The sequence below is a fragment of the Eumetopias jubatus genome, unplaced genomic scaffold, assembly GCF_037043125.1.
Source record: "Eumetopias jubatus isolate StellerSeaLion01/CBP00866 unplaced genomic scaffold, mEumJub1_p1.0 scaffold_13, whole genome shotgun sequence".
In the NCBI taxonomy this organism is placed as follows: Eukaryota; Metazoa; Chordata; class Mammalia; order Carnivora; family Otariidae; genus Eumetopias; species Eumetopias jubatus.
This window is the reverse complement of record NW_028274819.1, coordinates 17,095,119-17,114,347: the sequence shown is the minus strand read 5'-3', so window position 1 is coordinate 17,114,347 and position 19,229 is coordinate 17,095,119.

Sequence of the window (19,229 nt, the reverse complement as noted above, 5' to 3'; positions counted from 1 at the left end):
GGATGTCATTCTCGGTGTTATTCGGTGCCATGCATACCAACAAGCCAAGCCTCTGCGATTGGGCCCCAGAGGCCTGGGGGCTTTTCCCAAAGACCCAGCATACATTGTGCTGGTGCAGGCAGATCCTAATCCTGGAGAGGTCTCTTGGGACACCCTGGAAAGGAAAGTGGCCATCTACGAAGAGGGTTCACTATGACGTCATCCAAAATTGTCCAGTAACAACAAATAAGGTTAAGGTAATAGGATAAAAACAAGAAGCAGAGGGTGCCTGGGTGGCTCAGTCACAAGTGTCCGCCTTGAGCTCAGGTCATGATCTCAGGGTCCTGGCATCGAGCCCCGCATCGGGCTCCCTGCTCGGCAGAGAGTCTGCTTCTCCCTCTACCCCTCCCCCTGCTTGTGATCTCTCTCTCTCTCTCTCTCACGTGCTCTCTCTCAAATAAATAAATAAAATCTTAAAAAAAAAAAAACAGAAACAGAAACTGAGATCAAAAACTATACCCGAACTGAAATTCAAACCTTTCCTAAGGATTTTATGCACAAGGAGATAGGGGAAATAATCAGCTATTGTGGGTTTTCTTATTCATTTGCAATAGGCTCTGAATTGTTACAGCTGCCAAAAGGTGTCAACTGCCTAATATCTCTAAAAACCCCCAAATCCATACCTTTCTTAAAGATCCATCTTGGCTGTATGCTTGGAAGAGACCCCACAGATCTTGAGCCCCCTTGGCTTTCCCCTGAACTGGGCAGAACTAAAAGCTCACCTCTCAAGGCATCCCTGCCACTAAGGGGAAAGTTGGCAGGGTTATCGGGGCCTCCAGTGAGGAGGAAGAGGGAAATGGGAAGGCATAAGCCCCTAAAGCCACTCATATTTGTAGCAGGGCCCTCCTTCTCACTTGGACGGTGATTGCCTGGCACTGTGCTCCATCCTTCCAACACAGTGATCACTGCTAAGGTTCACAGCGAGTGGAAAACATCGAGATGAAGCCCATCTCCTGCTGCATGAAATTGACATGATCCAATGGGTTTATCATTTCCATGACCACAGTGACCCAAATGACCCCCTCTTCCATTTCCAACCCTGAAGAGGCCCCATTTAACCTTAAGTCCAGAGAAGTATTTTTGCAGGGTGCTCTCCTAATGACAAGGCAACAGTACTCCCTTTTAGTGGGACTGCGGTCACCACCCAAAGGTGCTAAATCTCCTAGAAGAAAACTTACCTTCTCTTTCTGTCCCTTGAATAGGTAAATCTTACCATGTTGGCATGGAAATACCCTAGGAGGTAATTAGAGGTTACTTCTCAAGGACAAATACAAATCTTAAATGTCCTCTCCACAAATATTAGTAAAAAGCTGTAGCCATCTGGGGCACCTGGGTGGCTCAGTCGGTTAAGCCTCCAGCTCTTGATTTCGGGTCAGGTCATGATCTCAGGGTGTGAGACTCAGCCCCGTGTCCGACTCCTCGCTGGGCATGGAGCCTGCTTCAGATTCTCTCTCTCCCTCTTCCTCTGCATCTCCCCCCATCAAAAAAAAAAAAAAAGCTTTAGCCATCTGAGCAGGTGAATGCATACTGCAACTGACAAACAAAATTTGGATCCAACTGCTCTTTTATAAATTTGCGAGTTCTGCATTATCGTACCGGTCTCAGGGCTAAAAGTTTAAAACAAAAGCTGTAAGGTCTCTGTTTTGTATCTGTCTGTATGTTTGCATGTGTCTGTATCTCACATTTACAACATACATGTGTATGTTGTAAGTAAATATATTTTGTCCTTTATTTGCCTCTTTCCCATTCTGAACTAAACAGTTTTACTTAAGGACAAATTTGCTTTCTTTTCCTTTAACAAAAATGTATCTCCCTACTTCATACCATTTCTTAGCCAAAAACACTTCCTTACTCTTCTTGCATAGTTTCCCTTATTATTTATACATAGGGCATTTCTACATTTCTACACAGGGCTCAGTCTCATGACCCTGAGATCATGACCTGACCCGAAATCAAGAGTCGGAGGCTTAACCGACTGAGCGACCCAGGTGCCCCAGATGGCTACAGCTTTTTACTAATATTTGTGGAGAGGACATTAAGCACCTTTGGGTGGTGACCGCAGTCCCAGGAAAAGGGAGTACTGTTGCCTTGTCATTAGGGGAGCGCAACATACATCCATGTGTATGTTGTAAATGTGAAATCTATTTCTACCTCTGTATGGTTTTACCAAAATTAACTTGTACAGAGCTCTATTCAATTGGCTAAAAAACAAGTGCATTTGTAAATTAAGGATTCTGAAAACTCTCAGAAATATAAGAGTAATTAACCCAACTGTTTTTCAAGTTTTTTTATTTAATTAGAACAGCTATGTCTTTAGAGTGATCAGCATTTGGGCTCCATGCTGGGCATGGAGACTACTTAAAAAAAAAATACATTTAGAGTGATCAGCATTAAATACAATACTTTTATTCTAACTAGGTTTACTAAAGATCAAATACGTTCACGTTATCTCTGTTGCAAAATGTGTCAGCAAGAAAAGTTAGCTTAGGATGATATCTGACTTTGTCTAGTGTCTACTGAAGTTTTTGTGGGTAGTCTAAACATAATTGTTGGGAGAAAAAGATTTTCAGAGATGTAAGCAGGATATGAGTTTTTAGGTGAACTTTCCAGCAACAGTTATGTATTATGGTATGTTTACTTAAAAATAGTTTCCCAAATCTTTGGGAGCTCTCACCCTTAGGATTTTGCAAAGTTAAATTAAATGATAGGAACTCATTTAATGTCTAGATCATTTCCAAACAAGATAAAATACTGACATGTTAATTATTAATTCCTAAACAAGCCTAAGTTTGCCTGCTTTTGACCCTTCATTACAGAGGAACTGAAGGTACTGGTGTCTGTTAGTAAAGATGTCTTGTGCCACATTGAAAACTTGTGTCACGGGAAAATGTGGGTTTCTAGAAATTTTGAAATGTAGTAACAAAATTGCCAATCTAAAGAACGCTAGTGCAACAGTTCATAATTGCTTACTTCTTAGTTTTCACTGGAAATTAAGGCTCCTAAGGGTGAAGAATTCTAATTAATATTTGTAATTAAAGCTACAAGAAATAATAAGGGAAATTATGCAAGAAGAGTAGGAAGTGTTTTTGGCTAAGAAATGGTATGAAGTAGGGAGATACATTTTTGTTAAAGGAAAAGAAAGCAAATTTGTCCTCAAGTAAAACTGTTTAGTTCAGAATGGGAAAGAGGCAAATAAAGGACAAAATGATACAAAAAGTTGAGGAGAGAGAGGATCTTACCTTGTAGGGTCAAGTTGGCTAAAATTGAATGAATTTATTACAAGGGCTATAAAATTGACCTTCAAAATCAGTCATGTACTTACATAAAAGTAAAACTTAATTTTCCTTCATCTGTTAAAAAGATAAAGTTTTTTTGGACTATTGATCTGCTCCTGATAAGAGATTATAAAAAGTTTTTTCTTTACCTTTTAAGTCATCTGTCTAGAAAGCTAAAATTTTTTGTCTTATCAAAATAATTTCCTGTATTTCATGTTCTCTTTATCATCGAGTCCTTGTTTACTTAGGAAAACTGAGTTTTCTTAATATTAAAAGAGCTAAATTTTACTCACAACTGTATAACCTTCTGTACTTGCCTTTAAAATCTTGTATCGTCACTTTGGTTAAATAAGTAAGTATTGCTTCATAATGATCTGTGATCCTATTTAGGCAAGTGTCCAAAACCTTTTGATATTTTAGACAAACTTCCCTAAATCAAATTCTAAATGACATCTTTTTGGCCTCGAATGCAGTGGTCAATCTAAACTTGATCCTATCGGGGCGCCTGGGTGGCTCAGTCATTAAACGGCTGCCTTTGGCTCAGGTCATGGTCCCAGGGTCCTGGGATTGAGCCCCACATCCGGCTCCCTGCTCGGCAGGAAGCCTGCTTCTCCTTCTGCTTGTGTTCCCTCTCTTGCTATGTCTCTGTCAAATAAATAAATAGTCTTTAAAATAAATAAATAAACAAACTTGATCCTATCAATTTTTAAGCCGTTGCCAGGTTCCTTCAACAGAAGGGACATGATCATTTCTGCGTCCTTTGCATGATCAGAACATTGAGACCACATTCTTAATGTTGTTTGTACTTTCTTGAATAACATCAAGAGAAATTCTACATTTAACTTTTACCAAAAATTTTACAGTGCAGACAAAAAGGTGTCTGGCTTCTGGCTTCATCTCCAATACCAAATTAATTCATAAGTTTAAAAAAATTTCAGAGGAGCCCCAACTCTCAGAACACAATTGGCCAGCCCACCTCACTGCAAAACCCCCCCCACACACACACATGTACAAAGAACTGCCAGTGTGTATAGATGGGTTTGGATCCACACGCTGCCATGGACCCCAATTTGGATACAGATGAAGCCCAGGGAACAGCCGACCGGCATCCCAGCCTGCTCCCACAGTCAGCACCACCCCCAGCTGATCTCTACGGAATTTGAAGGGAACAGGATGGCCTCCAGGAATGTTTCCCCTGCAAGAAGGCAGAAGTAGTGCTTCTCCCCACCGTTAACCCAGTGCCCAGACTGTCCGCCTTCTCTCTCATCCCTTTCTGAAGATAGGGCTGTAGAAGTCAGACTTCCCAGTAAAAACCTGGTAGGTGAAGATGAAGAAGAGGAACAAGGACCCGGCCTGATGCTTCAGGGCCTCACTTTTTCAATCCGAGATTCGGGGATAATCTTGTCCTTCCTGCCACACGACATGGTGGTGAATTAGTGCTCAGCCTAGTCCTGAGAATACAGTGAATTATTGCTCTTGTTAAATAACAAAATTCAATCAAGTAAATGGGAAGATTTAATTGGCTTTATTAAATGATTCACAAATTGAGCAGCACCCCAAGTAGCAAGGAGACAGGCACTCAGAGGAGTTGTACAAAATGGCAAGTTGATCTAGGCAGAGGTTGGGGGCCAGAGAGTTATTAGCAAAGGGAAAGGATTATTCCAAAGGAAGCTGTTTGCTAGGGGAAAAGCAAAGTGTCCTGTCATGCAGATTACTTCATCTTTCTTTGGGATACGGAGAAGTCCCAGAGACCAATTGGCACTGATGAGAAGAAAAATGTCCTGATGGGTTAAAGCTACATCTCTGGCAGGTGGGGTCGGGGGCAGGGAGAACAGTTATGCAGTTAGATAGGGACATCATTTTGGGCACGTGGGTTTCTTTGTTTTAACACTGTTATCAACATCAACCAACGACCACCTCTTTATTGAGTGCTCACCATGCCCCCTGCACTAGGGAGATAAGCAGCAGACAAGGCCCTGTAAACAATCAGATACACGCAGTATGGTAAGAACAATGAAAAAGACAAATAGCCAAAATGGAGACTATCAGAGAGGAAACTTCTTCTAGACAGAATAGTCAGAGAAGGCCTCTCGGTGAACACAACTCTTTTTTTTTTTTTTTTAAGATTTATTTATTTATTTGAGAGAGCGGTGGGGAGGGGCAGGGGAGAGGGAGAGAGAGTTTTAAGCAGACTCAGTGCTGATCGAGAAGCCCGACGCCAGGCTAGATGTCACGAGTCCCTGAGATCAAGACCTGAGCAGAAACCAAGAGTCGGCCGCTTTAACTGACTGGGCCACCCAGGTGCCCCTGTGAGCACAACTTTTAACCTCAGACCCAAATGATAGGAAGGAGCCGGCCATAGGAAGGGCTAGAGAAATGGTGTTCAGGCAGAGCTTGCGGCCCATGCAAAGGCCCTGAGGAGGGCAAAGAGCTGGGCGTGGTCAAGGACCAGAGTGAAGGCCAGGGTGGCAGGAACAGAGCTAGGGAACCCAACTGGTCATTCCCACTGGGTTCCTCCTCCCGGTGGGCGGAGGAAGACAAAATCCCAGAAATAGGAAAAGGGGTAGAAGCAGATTTAGCAACTTCCTGACATTACTGGGAAACACTGGTTCCTTCTGGTTCCACTCACCCCAGGGAGGAGTGTAAATAGAGGAGTCAGAGGCCAAGCTCCAGCCAGGGAGCACGGTACTGACCACGGTGAGGTTAGATTTTTTTCTCAGTGCCACGGGCAGCCACTGGGGGCGCCATTACTTGGCTTATGTGTTAAGACAATCCTGGATCGGGAAATGGGAGAAATAGGTGAAGGGGGTTAAAGAATACACATATGGTGATGAGCACGGAGCAATATATAGAATTGTTGAATCACTATATTGTACACCTGAAACTAATATAACACTGTAGGCTAACTACACTGGAATTAAAATTAAAAATGCAATAAAATACTAAAACAAATAAATAAATAAAATTTAAAAATAACAAATCGCTCTGGCCGTTATGAGGAGAATGGATGGGCACGAAAGGCAAGGGTTGCAAAGGCACAGTCAGGGAGTCAGGGTGACTGGTCGGGAGGCTGCAGTGGTGGCCAGGGAAGAAATGATGCTGGCCTAGACCAGGGTGGTGGCCCTAGAAAAGGGGAGGGGACAGATTTGAGATGCATTTCGAAGGTGAAGCCAATAGACGTTCCAGAGGGATTGGACGTGGTTTGAGAGAAAGGGAGAATTCAAGAGTCATGCCCAGACCCTGGCTTATAGAACTGGGGAAGTAGGTGCCATTTATTGGACCAGGAAGACCAAGGGGTGAGAGATGGGCTTGGGACCAAAAGTTTATTTGGGGGTATGTTAAGTCCAAGAGGTCAGATGGTTGGTTGGAACGAGACATCATCCAGTGGGAAATGTCAAGTAGAGTGTGGGACATTAGGGCTCTAGAAGTTTCTGTATAGGAGAAAGCACTAAAAAGGAGCCTATTCTACTTACTATTGATCTGTGCATGGTCTCTCCAGCATGGTGATCTCAGGGTGTTCGGACCCCTTACTGGTTACTGGCTTCCACCAGAGTTCATGTCCCAAGAAGAGTAGGTAGATGTTAGCTGGCCTTTTCTGATCCAGCCTTGGAAGTCACGTGATGTCCCTTCTGCCTTTCTCTATTGGTTGAAGAAATTACAAGCCCACTCAGAACCAAGGGTAGGAGACAGGAGTCCACACTTTCCATGGGAGGAGAGTCCAAGACCACTGGGGGCATGCATTACCACTATCCAGCCCTTCTTATGGCTGTCCATTGACAACAGCCCCTTGGTAACCCATGAGGTGTAGGGAATACAGATGACACACATAAGCGTTTATTCCTGCAGCTCAGTGAGGAACCCCATTGGATCACACGTATAATGAACACCCAAGCCCCATCCTTCACAGAACTCCCAAGCGCGCTCTCAGTAGTAATAACTAGGTGTTTATATCGCGCCTTTAGATCTTCAAAGCACTTTGAATAGTGCTTATAGTCATGGACTAGCAGAACTGGAAAGGGCAAGAGTCCTTGAGATTATCCAGCCTTGGTATGAGCTCCCTACATCACCTCCTGGAATCATCTGTCATGTCGTTTAAGCTGCCTCTCATCACAACTTTTTGCATATTAATAGTATAATATCTAAAAAGCATGAAATTCATTCTTTCTTTCAGTAACTGTTTGACTTACCCTGAGCCAAGCATACGTCAGAGATCCAGACAGGCCACAGTCCTGGCATTCTTGGACCTTGCTGAGAAAAGAATAACAGTAAACAAAAGGCAAAAAATAAATAATACATACTAGGTGCCACGAAGATGAGAAGGCCTAATTAGGGCCCTGGTAATGTCAGCGGTATGACTAGATCGGGGATCAGAACAGACTTCGTGGAGTAAAGATGTAAGTAAAGATCTAAAAGTAACAAGGGAGCAGTCAGAAGAAGATCTGGGGTCAGAATGTGCCAGGCAGAGCGATTGCCAAGTGCAAAGGCCCTGGGGTGGGAGTGTGGGGTGGGAGTGTGGTTGGTGTGAGTGAAGAAAGGCAAGGCCCAGGTGGCTGAGAGGTAGTGAGAAATGAAATCAGAGTGTGTTAGGTGGGAATATGTTAATCACAAGATATATCACTTATTTTTTTTTGTCTGCACCTAAGAAATCCACTGCAACTGGTGTGGTATTTGTCTGCATACCCAGCACCTTCCATTCCTCCCACCCCCAATGCACACTCTGCATCTTCCATCAAGAGGTGGAAACTATTGACTCTTTGAATCATGTCCTATCTTGTGACTTGCTCTAAGAGAATACAGAAAAAACAATATTCTGGGGCTTCTGAGGCCAGGCCTTAACTGGACTTCTGTTTCTCTCCCTGGCAATCTGGAGACCACACTCAGGAAGCCTAAGTTAGCCATATGGGAAGGCCACAGGAAAGAGAATGAAGGCACCCCAGCCAACAGCCCCTGCCTACGGACCAAGTAAGTGCAGCCACACGAGTAACCCTAAGGTCAGCCGAAGGGCCACCCAGCCGAAGGGCCACCCCGTCAACCAGAAGAAGCTAGAGAAACAGGAAATTGGTGTTTTAAGCCTCTAAATTTTAGGGTGATTGATTATGTGGTGATAGATAACTGATACTTAGCTGATAAGATAGCTAACTATAAATGGGGGAGGGGTGATATTTGAATTTCACAAATTCAAAATAGGCCAAGCCTCAGAAAGAGCAGGAAACATGGGGTGCCTAGGTGGCTCAAGTCATCATTCCCAGGGTCCTGGAATCGAGCCCCGCATCAGGCTCCCTGCTCAGCCTGCTTCTCCCTCTCCCACTCCTCCCCACTTGTGCTCTCTGTCACTATCTCTGTCTCTCCCTCTCAAATAAATAAATAAAATCTTAAAAAAAAAAAAAAAGAGCAGGAACCAGAACCCTACAACTACCTGAGCAGGAATTCATGACCTTCCTGCCTGAGTGCTACCTGTAATATGGCTCAGTCTCCCTTTGGGGTCCACTTCCCCAATTCCTAGAAGGAAGGTATGATTGGGTCAGGTAAAGTCACATACATTACCCAGACCATTGTTACGGGGCCCCTGGGTAGTTCCCAGGGGTGCTGGGACAGCAGCCCAGATAGCACCCACTACACTGGAATATTCTCCCTGATAGATGGAAATAGATAAGAAAATGTGATCCAAAAAGTTTTGATGTTTTTAAAAAAATGCTGCTCATCGATGAACTTGTCCAAGACCCTCATTTTGTAGCTAAGGAAACTAAGGCACAGAAAATTTAAAGGAAGTCTCTGAGAGCAGAGAACAAATTAGTGGCTGAGCCCAAAGTGGAACACGGGTCTCCTGGTCCTGATCTAAAGTGTTTTTTTTACATGCTTAAGATCATGTGCCTGATTGACAGGGGAGCTATTTTATTAATTCAGCAATACTTAAATAAATTTTACTTAGTGTCAGGCACTGCTGAAAGTATTTTACACATTAATTTATTTAATCCTCATAACAACACTGTGTAGGTCCAGTTATCATCTCCCATCTCACAGATGAGAAAAACTGAGGCACAGAGAGGTTAAGCAATCTGTCTGAGGTCACACAGCTAATAAGTGGCAGAACTAGGATTCAAACCCAGGCAGTCTGTCTCTCAACCATAAAACCATGGCTTTTACCTTTCATCTAAAGATAAAAGGAAAAAAAAAAAAGATCAAAGGAGACTAGATCTTGGGGTTAAAAGATGACTCAAATCACACACTAGTTGTGTGGGCTTGGCTAAATCACTTAACCTCTCTGAGCTTTTCCTCACATGAAGGAAAGGAAGCTGTTTTAACTGAAGAGAAAACATGATGATTTAAGGAGTCAACATACGTGCAGTTTAGTTGCTAGATAAGAAAACCAAGGCCCATAAGGGTCAGATGCAATGACAAGGTCGAGCGTGGCTCTCAGCCCTCCCGACCCTGCTTGCTTCTCGCGGCACTGGTCAGGTGGGGAAGCTGCCTCCCCAGGCACAACCCTCACTCTCGCCCTGCCCCCACCACAAACCGTGGCTTCCGTGAAAGGGCCAAATTTAGGGTCTGAAGCTAGCTGAAATGGGGCCAGCAGAGCCCTCTGAGCTGGAGCACCTGGCCCAGGTGTGCTGGGAGGAAGGCTGCGTGGGTGTGGGGGAGGGGAGGCACTGAAGTGGGGAGGGGGGACGCAACAGCAGGCAGGCACTGAGCTCCCAGTGGGGAATTCATAACGGAAATGAGAGTCCAGCCCCAGATTCCACAGAGAAGCCTGTGGCTGGGAGACTGTGACTGATTTGCACAATTGACTCAGTGTCATGGGGCAGAATCCAAGCTAGTGCCCCCCATGGAGCACCACCATAATAATTTTTCAATAAGAATTACTCTTATTATTATATTTTCATTACTAATATTTGTTGGATACTCACCACATACCAGATGCTCTTCTAAACACTTCACATGTATTAACATCTGAGACAGGTACAATTAGCATGCCCATTTCACAGATGGGGAAACCGAGGCATGGAGCATCATGATCATGGAGTTGAACCTGAACTCTAACCATAGTTCATTGATCTCTGCCCTTGACTCCCATAATGCCTGGTGGGGTGGGCTCAACAAAGGCAAACATGGACCTCCAGCTCTGTCCTAGAACTAAGAGCTCAAAGTCATCAGGGCTGGACTCTGCAGGGAGGCAAGAGGACGTGGAAAGGACATGAAGGTTGTCATCTTCTCCAGAGGCCAAGCAAGTACTGTGCATGAGGGAAGAGGCCAAGGTGTGAATCAACAGGTATTGGTGGGACCTGTGGCAAATGGGACCAGGAAGTCCAGCAAAGGGTAAAAAATTTCTCATTTCCAAAAATACTGCTGGCCAAACCAGCCTGCCCCTCTGGCCACCAGCTTTCAACTCCTAGGCTTTGGAGTCAATTGGACCTGAGCTGGAATCCCAGCTCTGCCATCTGTTGGCTGGGTGTCCTCAGCTGAGTGAGTTAACCTCACTTGTCTCAGCTTCCTGTCCACTTCCTTGCTGTGTGACCCTAGGCAAATGACTTGATGTCTCTGAGCCTTGCTGGCCTAATATGTGGAGTGAGGATATAATAGTTGCTACTCCCAGAGGGCACTACAATAATTGGATGAGACAATGCATAGTGCATGCTGAGCGCACCTTCTAGTACATACACAGCAGATGTGATCGCTAGAGGGAAGCTTGCCCCAGAAAGAAGGGTGTAACTCTGTCCCTCTGCCACACGGGCCTGTGGATTCAGCTCCGAGGCCGGCCCACGGCAGCCTGCAGCCTGCTGGTGCGAGAGGGCTGCCCTGGCAGGAGCTAGAGAGACCAGGAATCTGGGCTGCCTCCGTCTCTGCTGTCTGCATCTGGCTCAGTGGATCTCTACTCCTTCCCTCCCACTGCATTTGCAGGGAAGATGAAAACCCTTTTTTTCTTTTTTTTTTTAATCACAGGAGTGAACTCACGAAAACACCAATAGGGACAAGCAGGAACGAAAATGAGGAAGGGGAGCTGGGGAGGGGGGAGGGGGGGGCACTGTGGTGGACAATTGTAAACAAGGGATTCGCAACTCAGTTCCTGTCACTTGCTGCCATTGGGGAGTGAGGGCTTGGATCGCTAGAATGTCTAATCTTGCCAAAGAAGCTGGAAATCTGAACCTTTATGTGCAAGCTCCTGATTTTTGAACAATGGCTCAAATTTATAAGCTACCGCGTCGGCTCTGTGGTTCCTGCATGGATTGGATTCAGCCTCGGGCCATCTTTCACATCTCTTTCTTAGAGCATAACTTCTTTAGCAGCCGGTCACATCTGAGAGAGGTCGATAGGACACAGAATCCACAGGCCGAGATGGCGGTATCCCTGTGAACCAGAGCTGATGGCATTGCCCCTTTGCCTGTCCCAGTTAAAGCATCCTTCTTTCTCCCCAAGAGAAGCTTCCCGAAGAGCGTCTCTCTGGCTGTTTTCACCACTTCCCAGCAGCAATGAGTATTATAAACATTTAGGGGCCTTGGAGTATGTGAAAGGTTTCTCCCCCACCCCCAATGTGTCTCTGCCAAAGGACAGGGAAGCTGGAGCACATCTAGTCGGCTCTGGGGTGGCGTTTGTTACTAGAAATAATAGCGATGGTTACATACCAGTCATACCACTAACAAAGCCGTCTGTTATTGTAAGGAACATTTGCATGAGGCTTCATAGCTTATTCTGAGAGATTGGAAGAGTCAATTCCGTCCCATTGGCTTCCTCCAAAAATTCCTCCGGGTTAATAATCATGTTCACAGCAGGTGCAAATGGCAGCTACTGCTGGTTGTTCACCCATAACCCGCTCTTCCTGGCCAAAAGAGCCCTCACTTTGTTCAAGTGTCCAGTGACCTCTTGCCTCCCTGAGTCCATACCCCAAGGGCGAATTGTGATTGGTCTAAATCTTTACAGTAATGGAGAGGTCTGGGCAAGAGCATGTATGTAATTCTGACCAATGAGACCTGGGGGCAGGTCTGATGGGGTGCTTCCCTAAAGACTTTCCCCTTTGTTACAAAGGAGCAAAAGGAAGGGTTCCAGAAGGTGTGTGTAGGAGCGCTGTAGCCATTTTGCCACCATGAAGGAAGCAGCCAACATCTGAGGAGAGATGAGCAGAAAGATAGAGGGAACTTGGGTGCTTGATCAGGGGCTTATTTCACTTAACATCTAATCTTTTAGTTCGTAAAGTGCTCAATGCTCCCACCCACCTCAGGACCTTTGTACATGCTATTCCCTCTATCTGCAGCACTATTCTTCCTTTCTTCATAGAGTTGCACCTGCTACCCCCTCAGATCTCAGCTCAAACGTTGTCCAATAAAAACAAATCTGGACATAGATAGGGAAATACTTTTATTAGAAAGATACTATTGCAAAAGAGAGGACACTTTTTGTCTCAGAAATCTGTTAGCATCTCAATATCCAGCAGAAAAAAAGTTTTTCTTTTATAGGATAAAGGAGGAGGCAAGCAGAATCTCTAGAGGGGAAGCCAGACAGGCAATGGGAAATGACCCATGGGGGTCTGATAGGAACAGGGTCTTGGTCGTGGTCAGCACATTTCCAGAAGCTGATAAGGGGAGACACGTTCTACATTTTTGTGCTTGCTCAGGCTTGGGACAAGCAGAGCTCACGGACCTGTAGGCGAGAGAAGCCTGACTAAAGTTTGGTCAAGACAAAGCAGAGAGTAAGAAATGGGCAACTGTGAACGCTTGGTTCACATCAGTTCCTCAGAGAAGCCCTCCTTTATCCACCCAACTTAGATGCTGGAACCAGACTGCCTGGATCAAATCCCAGCTCTGCCTAGCTGTGTGACCTTACGTGAGTTCCTTAACCTTTCTGTATGTTGGTTTCATCATCTGTAAAGCAGCAATAATAAAATGATCCATGTCACAAATTGTTGTGAAGATCACGTGAGTTGAGCAGGTCCCTGGGACACAGCGCTTAATAAACATTCGCTCTTGGGACATGATCTCTGAGCCCCTACACCCTTCCTCCACAGGGAGGAAAGCTTCTCCCCCAGCACCCCCACCCCAACCCCCGACTCTAAGGTCTTCAACAGCAGCAATGAAGCCTCTCCTGCTCCTGTCTGAATCCCCAGTCCTGGCTAAGCAACAATGGCATAGCCTGCCCTTCGTAAGTATCATGTAAATGACCCCCAGCCTGTAAGCAGCTGATAGCCTCAGAGGAAGAAGATAAAAGAGCCCTGGGGAATTGTTTGCTGTCTCAGGATGTTCCAAATTTCAACCAGATGTTGAGCCGATCGGCCTCTCTGGCTTCCAGCATCCGGGGTCTGCGGAAGCTTTTGCCCTTAACAGAACCTTCACTTACTTTTCTGCTTATTTTTCCACAGGAAAGGCCAATGCAGTTCCCATAACAGGCCTCTCCCCTGTAGCTTTCACCATATTATTCAGAGCCCCAAGCGATCATCATCTGATAGAAAAGATGACTTCTGTTGAGCGGCTCTGCCTCCTGGCTCCAAGGCCGTGGGGGTTTGCCTGCGCGGTGTTTCTCTGCCCGGCTGGTTGGGAGACTGCTCTAGAGCAGTCTCACCACTCTGGCCCAAGAGTGGGGGCTTTTGTTGACCTGGGTTCTTGGCATCAATTTCTCCTCCTTCTATTCTTTCTCTTTAAGGACGTTTCTCAGTGTAGATGCCAAAAAATAACGAACAACAACAACAAAAAAAAACCCAAGTCACAACTCAAAGGCCCTAAGTCAGGAGTTGGCAAACTTGTTCTATAAAGGGCTGGATAGTAACTGTTTTTGGCTTTTCTGTCCATAGTGCCCACTGTGGCTACTCTGCCTTGTAGCTCAAAGCATGCATTGACCATACATAAACAAGTGAGCAGGGCTGGGTTCTAATAACATTTTACTTGCAAAACAGGTAGCAATGGAGGAAATTTTAAAACATGGTAAATGGGGGGCGCCTGGGTGGCTCAATTGGCTGGGCGTCTGACTCTTGATTTCAGGTCAGGTCATGATCTCAGGGTCATGGGGTCAGGCTCTGAGCTCAGTGTGGAGTCTGCTTAAGATTCTCTCTCTCCCTCTCCCCCACCCCCCTCTTTCTCTCTCTCTCAGATAAATAAATCTTTTTTGAAAAATGATGCTAAATGAAAGAAGCCAGGTACAAAAGACCACATAATGTATGATTCCATTTATATGAAATGTCCAGAATAGGCAAATCTCTAGAGACAGAAAAGAGATTAGTGGCTGCTCAGGGCTGGGGTCGGGAGTAAGGGCATGGGGAGTGACAGCAAATGGGTTTGGGGGCTTCTTTTTGGAGTCAGTCAGAAAAAATGTTCTAAAATAAGTCTGTGAATGTAGTAAAACACATCTAACAGCACACTTACATGGGTGCGGTTTTTTGGGTATGCAAATTATATCTCAATAAAATTGTTTAAAAAGAAGAGTACGGGCGCCTGGGTGGCTCAGCTGGTTAAGCGACTGCCTTTGGCACAGGTCATGATCCTGGAGTCCCAGGATCCAGTCCCGCCTCGGGCTCCCTGCTCAGCAGGGAGTCTGCTTCTCCCTCTGACCCTCCCCCCCCTCCTGCTCTCTCTCTCTCATTCTCTCTCAAATAAAATATTTTAAAAAATAAAAATAAGATAAAAAATAAATTAAAAACAGAGTACACCAATGTTCAGAGCAGCATTATTCACAATAGCCAAAAGGTAGAAACAACCCAAGGGTCCACAGACAGATGAATGGATAGACAAAATGTGGCATATATGTACGTATCTATGCAGAAGAGTATTATTCAGCCTTAAACAGGAATAAAATTCTGATAGATGCTTCAGTGTAGGTGAACCTTGAAAACATTATGCTAAGTGAAATAAACCGGACACAAAAGCACAAATACTGCATGATTCCACTTAAATGAGGTTCTTAGAAAAGTCAAATTTACAGAGACAAGAGACTAGAATCTGGGTAACTGGGGACTGGTGACGGGGAATGGGAGTTCTTGCTTATGGATACAGAGTTTCTGTTTGAAATGATTTTTAAAGTTCTGGAAAGGGATAGTGGTGATGGTCACACAACATTATGGATGTACCTAATGGCTATGAATTGTATACTTAAAAATCAAAAAATGGTATATTGATGTGAAACATATTTTACCCCAATTTTTTTAAAAACTACAAAAAAAAGAAAATGAAACAGTAAAAAGAACACTAGAGTGGCTGGTAGCAAGAGGAGGGCAAGGGGCTGGGGCAATGCAGGTGGAGAGAAATGGGCAGATTCCAGAAAGATCGAGGTGAAGGAGCCAGAGTCAGGATGCTACACAGATCCTCCAAGGCAGGGGCCTCTGGAAGAGAGGCCGACAGCCCTTCCCCCACCCTGGCCCACACAGACACCCCCAGAGCCTCCAGCACCTGGACAGGGGCCTGCATCCAGTGAGCGCTCAATAAATGTTTCTGAATGAGGAGAACAAATGAGCACTTCAGACTCCGTCGTGAAATGCTGGAATTACTCGAGATCTTTATTTTCTGGAAAGTAGACTTTTCTGAATCATCTAAAAGAAACTTGTACTACTTGTACAACTGGAAAAACAAAATTCCACTAAACAAAGAAATAAAAACCCAGATGCAGCTGTTGGCTGTACCATCTCCAGGGGTTTCTGGTCCCTTCTGCTTAGAGCCCACCCCTTCTTGGCTCAGCTGGGGTCTCCCAGCTTGACTCTGCTCCTTCACCCTGAGCACACGACCTTTCCCTCCGTTTCCACCACCACCACGTCAGACCCCTCCTTTGGGCCAGATGTTTTGGATCAACCTCCATGATTGTTCCCTTTGAAGACCTTCTCATGCCTTTACCCTGTGTTCACCGGTTCTCAGCCAGGGGTGGGGGGCCTCTCAGGGGACATGAGGCTGTCATGACTGAGGGATTGTTATAGCAACTAGCAGACAGCAGCCAGAAATGTTGCTAAACATCCTACAATGTTCAGGACGGCCCCCACAACAAAGAATTATCTGATCTAAGACGCCAAGGTTGAGACAAGCACGCGCCCGTGCCAATCATGATAACCCCAGTAGTCCCAACTGTCATTTGGTGAGAGTCTTCTGTGCGCAAGGCACTGTGCAGGGTGCATTGCAGGATTTAGCAGACATAATCCTTAAAATCGCCCCGAGAGGGAGGGAAGATTATTATATGTTTTATCGACAAGGAAATTGAAGCCCAGAGAAGTTAAGTAACTTGTCCCAGGTCACACAGCAGTGCGATTTGAATTTGAATCCAGGCCTACCTGACTCCAAATCCCATAAAAGGCCCCAAGGGACCCAGGCCCAGCCCATGAGACCTCCCTGACGGAAGATGATCCTGTCACACTCTGGTGGATCACATCTGGTTGGGCCAGGAACTCTCTGGCGTCTGAAGAAGACAGATTATAATAATGATCACCAACATGTGTATAATATTTTCCTCGGGGGTTGGAATTCTGCTATCGTGAATAGACCAAAGCCTGGAACCCCAGCTGCTGGGGGACCATGGGAGCCCCTAAAGCCTGGGCTTTGGCAATGCTCTCTGCCTTGTAACCAAGCTTCTCCCACTGCTCCCTTACACTCACATTTGGCGAGCCTTTTTGAAAACCACATTGACCCATTGCGCTACCCCTGTGAGGACCAGTCTCAGCACTGTGGTTCATTTCTCTAGGTCAGCCAGATTCCGGCTCAAATCCTGGCTCTGCCACTGGGTGACCCTGGGCAAATTATTCAACCCTTCTGAGCCCCAACCTCCTCCTCTGTAAGGAAAAGATAATAATACCAACTTCATTGTTTTTTTTCCTAAGAATAAATAAGATCTTAAGCATATTCACATCTGTTTCTTAGTAGAGGAACTGGCATAGAACAAGCTCCATATGTTTATGAGTTCTCACTACTACAGTCAACTTCACCAGCCATGCCCCAAGCCAGAGTGAGAGGGCTCTCCTGGGGGCTGGCTTCCTCCCCCAGCCAGTGTTACCAAAGCCCCATTGTGTCTCCACCTTAGTCTCAGGGTAGTGGAGGGTGGAGGCAGGGGCGCTAGAGGGATTAAAAGAGGCTTTGGGAAACACAATAGTGGCAGGCCTAGCCCCAGCTCAGTCTGATTTGCTAGTCTCCCTTGACTTGACAGTGGGGCCTCAGCCTTGGGGACCCAGAATGCCCCACCCATGGCTTAAAGCAGTATTTTTCAGAGTGTGGTCCATGCAGAACCACCTGCATCTTAGTTGCTGCATGCATGGTTCAAAATACAAATTCCCAGGCCTTGCCCCAGACCTCCTGAGTCGGACTCTGCAGGGAATCTGCATTTTGAACATCTAGGAACCCTTGCATTTGAGAACCTCCCCAGGAGAGGCTGAAATCTTGTTCCTGGACCCCATCCAGTTGCCAGCAGGCAGGGGAAAGACCTTATCACCTCCCTCTCTCTTCACCCTCTGCAAAAGGAGGCAGGGCTACAGGGTTGCTAGGAGTGACATGGTAGGGAGCAGGGAAAGGCAAAATCCTCACCCCTTGATAAGAAGTCCCTCGCCGTGGACAGGCACATGTTAACTTTGCATGAGGCCTAAGCAAGGTCATTGTCTTTGGCATTTTCTTTTTTCTTTTTTTGAGCTAATTTGTTAACCTGGTATCTTTTGGGGAAAAAAATGTATTCATTAACCACAAATCGAACAGTGCATATTTTAAAAATTCAGATAGTCCAGAAATGTACAGGGTCAATTTTCCTTCTACCCCATCACTCCCCCTCTTCAGTAACCCAACCCTGAAAACACAATTATGTCACCCTCCCCAGGGTTGACTCTTACTACCTTTTTTAAAAAGATTTATTTGAGAGAGAGAGAGAGCACGAGAGGTGGGGGAGGAGCAGAGGGGGAGAGAGAGAAGCCCAAGTTGACTCCACGCTGAGCACAGAGTCCTACAGGGGGCTTGATCTCACGACCCTGAGATCAGGACCTGAGCCAAAACCAAGACTTAACCAACTGTGCCACCCAGGCGCCTATTACCTTTTAAGATGTGTTTATGATTCATTATCTCGTTTTTATAAATTTAGAGACATGTGCAACCTTTCTCCGAAAAAATATGTAAACGAGGTAAGATCATCCTATACATACTATTTCATAGCTGGCTTTTATTTTTACAATTTAGCTTTTAAATAAATAAGTACATTTAGTTTTATCCTCTATTTTTTTTAAGATTTTTTTTATTTTATTTTAGAGCTAGAGGGCACAGGAGCAGGGGGAGGGGCAGAGGGAGAAGGAGGAAGAATCTCAAGCCGACTCCCCAGCTGAGTTCAGAGTCCAACAGGGGGCTCAACGCCAGGACCCCGAGATCATGACCTGAGCAGAAACTAAGAGTCGGTCACTTAACTGGCTGAGCCACCCAGGAGCCCCTATCCTCTTTATTTTTTTGTTGAAATATAAATGATATATAATTTCTTGGTATTTTCTAAAATCTCTGTTGCCGAAGTGGGAAGACCTTAGGTTTTACACTCAGACAGACCTGCATTGGAATCCCTGCTCCCTGCTTCCTAGCTGTCACTTAGAGGATGCTCAGCCGCTGCAAGCCTGTGTCCTCCTCGGAGAATGGAGGTCATTGCTAACATAAGAGTGACAATAAGAGACCCTACTTTAGAGGGTCATGTCAAGGGTTAAGCGAACAGTGGCTGGCATTGAGCAAAGCTCAACTTATGTTCGCGATTAATATTCCTTTGTGATCTTAAGATCTTAGTTTGCACAAAACTCTTTTATTGTACTTCTCATGAAGCCTATAACAAGAAAAAATGTCAATACGCTTTCTTCCTTCACTATAAGTTTCTCAAAGGGCAAGAATTATGTCTAGCCCAGCTCTGTATCTTTGAGAAACTTCTGGGAGCCTGACCCAAGAGGCACTTGGTCAGGTTTGCTCAGTGAATGATTAATACCCTCATAAGCAAGGGCAATGATAATTAACATCTGCT